Here is a 4,136-nt window from a genome sequence, read left to right as displayed (position 1 = left end):
CGGAAAATTCACGTCAGCTTTGTTTCCTCATAACTTGCAGAAAAATTTTAGAAATTTTTTAATGAAATTTTCAAAACATGTCTTTTAGAGTGAGTAGATTACGATTATATTGTAATTCAATATGAAAAACAAAAAATTGGTGGACTAACACACATACATGCTGATACACATCACATATCTACAAAACGAAACTTGAAATGTGGATAAAAATGTATGTGATGTATGTCAGAATGTGTGTGTGTGTGCGTGTTTTTTGGGCTATTTTTCATATTAAAAACACCTTTTGCCCTGTGGGGGAGGCGCAAAAAGAATTTCATTAGGGAGTACTACTTCCCAGTCTCCGAGATCCCAAGAAATTCCTGAGAACAGGTGCGATGAACCCCTCACTCCTTTCATAGGGCTTGGAACACCCACACTCACACATAAACGTACACGTAAAAGTTTGTGTGCAAGGAAGAGGGTACCACTTTATATGTTGATCAAGTCTTTTCCTTTATTTTTTCAGCATGGTTGCATATGACTAGCTATAGTAATGATAGTTGTTGGGTGAACTCTATAATTTCAATGCAAATTAGTGATTGTTTAATGACATCTACGTAAGTGATTATGAGAGTAAAACTATAATGTAGACGAAATACTTGGCTGTATTAAGTGTTATAATCAAAACAACCGGATGGACTGAAAATTGTCGTAAACGTTAGTAATCGATAACAATATTAAGCACAAGGAGACCTACGAAAAATGGCTTTTTGAAAATACTTAACGAGAACAAACGCTTGTTGTTGTTTTCCTTAATAATAATGATGAGGATTTCTAACGTAATCACTCCTCAGGTGGTTGTTTAATTTTTTAGTGGCGGAGGTGGAAAGAAACGAAGATGTGGGGGTACATAGAAAATTAAGGACCTGTTGTGGGTTTACAGATGAGACACTATTAAATTCATTTGTAGGGGGCACAAAGTCCTTATTTGCCACAAGGGCATATAGAGAGAACATTGCGATGCACTACAATACTTTACCTAGTGTATAAAATGAACTTAGTTTTGGATTTACAAATAAGATTAAAAATAATAGGACTAATATAGATAGACAGATAGATAGATAGATAGATAGATAGATAGAGAGAGAGATGCAGGCGTGGCTGTATGGTTAGAAGCTTGCTTCCGAACTGCATGGTTCCAGGTTCAGTCCCACTGCGTGGTACCTTACCTTGGGCAAGTGTCTTATGAGTGGATTTGATAGACGGCAACTGAAAGAAGTCCGTCGTATATATATATATGTCTGTTTGTCCCCCGATGTCTGTAAAAGAGACAGAATAAGTACTAGGCTTACAAAGAATAAGTCTTGGGATCGATTTGTTCGACTAAAACCCCTTGAGGCGGTGCTCCAGTATGGCCGCAGTCAAATGACTGAAACAAATATGAGTGGGTGTGTACATATGATTTTATTAAGTGTTATGTACAAAACTTTCAGCCTTTTGTAACTTCAGCCAATTAGAAATAATAAAACGCGTGTGTTCTCCCTAAACGTGAGCAAGTTGGCTGATATGAAAACTATTTGGTATGAAAAATATTTAAAAAGGGTGCTATCCTTATATGTATACGTATGTATATGAGTGAGTGTGTGTTGAAACTTACCTCGGCCTTATAGAGAAAGGGGGTTTTGCTCAGCATTCCAACAGGTACAAGACGGAAAGAAGATATAGTAGCGATGCATCAAACTTATAAGATTAAACTGCATTTCAGTTTATAGGTGTTGTTTGATTTTGTGGTCCTGAAGTCTGGGTAGCATCCATCTGAGACGATATGCGACAACATACTTCGCCAGTAACACCAGGGAGAGGTGTCAGGTGGTAGAAGTTTTAGTGGTCGAGACAGAATCAAGCAGCTATAAGGTGTGGTGGAAGTGAATAGAAAATTAAGGACACGGTTGCTGTGTTTACAAGAGGTGAAATATGATTAAATTCATTCATAGGAAGCACATGGAGTCTTAATAGGCCGGGGGTATGAAAGGGGTCGACTGACGACTACTTTAAAATCGTCTTCTTACTTCTTAATATGACAGGGTGACTCACACTGAACTCGCAGATTCAGGAAAGCACTTTAGCAGTATACGAGTCGACTGACAACTATTTACATACATCAGGTCTATTATATTGCATATATGTACTTACGTATGCTATACATACATAAGCACACACACACACACACATATAAATGTATATATGTATTTTTCTCACACCTGAAATATTAGCACATTTTTTGTCACACCTCCGCACAGATTTTGCGCTTCGACAAGCTTTAACAGAGCTAATCAAAGGAAATGGAGAGCGGGGACACGTTATACAAGCTGCCAACCCTGGTTCAATCCTTATTCTCTCTCTCTCTCTCTCTCTTATATAGATATACAGATATCTATCTATATGTGCGTATACGTATCTATATACATTGTGTGTGTGAGTAAATCTGATATAATCTATAGATTCCGGCTGGAGGCACTTAATAGCAACAAACTAGTTAGTTTATCTTAGCTGAAAAGTAGCAGCAGCAGCAACAGCTAACTGCAAACTTGATCGCGCCTCTTCAGACAGTCTACCTCTACTGTATCAACAGATGTGTCAGGTCAGTTAAGTGGGATGTCGTACCTTGCCCTCTGGTCAAAAGCTTTGGTGTGCTCTCTCTCTCTCTCTCACCTTCTCTCTTTCTCTCAATATATCTATCTATATATTTGTCTGTCTATCTCTCTACCTACCTGTCTATCTCTCTACCTACCTGTCTATCCATCTTCCAGTCTGTATGCTCAAGCACGTGTGTGAGCATGTATATTGTTTTGGTGGACGTGTGTATGTGTGTGTATTGATACATCATTACTGACTGGTTAAGAAATTCGCAATCAAAGAGGTTACGGGGTTCAATCCAAAGGCATATCTTGGGCAATATATATCTATAACGTATACGCGGGCGCACACACACACATAAGCATACCTACATATGTATGGCCCCGATTTTGTTTCCTCATAACTTCCAGAAAAATGGGTGCTTTTTAATGAAATTTCCTATGCAGGCATACATGTAAACATACAGAAATGCATACATACATGCATCACGATTTTTTTTTTTTTTTAGATATTCATGTTAAGTTTACACAAATATACAATGTGTGAGCCCACCTATGTTTTCTTTTTAAAATTAAATTTCGAAACAATCGTTATTTACACCATCTGAAAGATATTTGATGGAAATTTATTCTTAAAAGAAGAGTACAAATTTGACCATTATGATGTTCTATATATGAAAATCTGGGTCCATTTTTTATAGAAACAACTGTATAGGAATATGAAAATAAAAACTAAAATCCATTTTAACATCCTATCTCTTTCATTTCATTAATATGAATAAATTTGTTGAACTTTGTTTAATAAGTTAAGTCATATACTGATTATATATATAAATATATATATATATATATATATATATATATATATACATATATATATAAACAAGGGACTGAAAAAAGCTCCTGACTTTGGGTAAAAGAAAATACAGGAGGATCAGTTAATTATGGTTTTATTCAACATATTCCCTGGGTCACACACTTATTGCAGCGTCCTTCAGTTTTTCTAAGCTCTGTAAAAGAACTCAGAAAGTTTGGCCTCCAACCAGGCCTTTCACAAGACCCTTGAAGCCAGGAACTTTTCAGCACCCCTCATATCTATATCTATATATATATATAGAGAGAGAGAGAGAGATAGATAGATATAGATATATATAAAAGAAGAACAGAAAATGGAGATTGGGAAGTTAATCGTTTATTATTAAGAGCAAATTAATCATCATTCCTTACAACTGTTTCAATTAACATTCAGTCTGCTATAATGAATCCATAAACACATATAAGATATCCAGGGCTATATTTTTTCCCCCTCTGAAGACATTATGCTCAGTCATATAAATTTAATATTTACTGAATGATAATTGAAACAGCTGTAAGGGATGATGATTAATTTGCTCTTAATAATAAACAATTAACTTCCCAATCTCCATTTTCTTTTCTTCATTTATATAAATATAAACTACATGTTTTTATATTTGTACCTATTATTTCAAGGAAATTAATTCTCCCAAAATACTAGGTATT

General features: G+C 35.4%; 2 protein-coding genes across 3 annotated transcripts in view; one reads left to right on the top strand and one right to left on the bottom strand.

The window, feature by feature from the left end:
• LOC106881098 (leucine-rich repeat transmembrane neuronal protein 4) overlaps positions 1–2,385 on the bottom strand; it is a 28,240-nt gene extending 25,855 nt beyond the window's left edge. For both annotated transcript variants that reach the window (XR_008264142.1, XM_014931325.2), the window contains exon 1: positions 1,637–2,385. The gene's annotated coding sequence lies outside the window, so the exon portion shown is untranslated. The remainder of the gene's footprint in view (positions 1–1,636) is intronic.
• Positions 2,386–2,496: 111 nt separating this feature from the next.
• The window catches only part of LOC106881096 (anoctamin-10), a 100,588-nt gene continuing 98,948 nt past the window's right edge, over positions 2,497–4,136 (top strand). Inside the window, exon 1 of the mRNA XM_014931322.2 lies at positions 2,497–2,620. The gene's annotated coding sequence lies outside the window, so the exon portion shown is untranslated. The remainder of the gene's footprint in view (positions 2,621–4,136) is intronic.

Source organism: Octopus bimaculoides, chromosome 5, assembly GCF_001194135.2.
Source record: "Octopus bimaculoides isolate UCB-OBI-ISO-001 chromosome 5, ASM119413v2, whole genome shotgun sequence".
NCBI lineage: Eukaryota > Metazoa > Mollusca > Cephalopoda > Octopoda > Octopodidae > Octopus > Octopus bimaculoides.
This window is presented reverse-complemented; position numbering and strand designations above follow the sequence as displayed.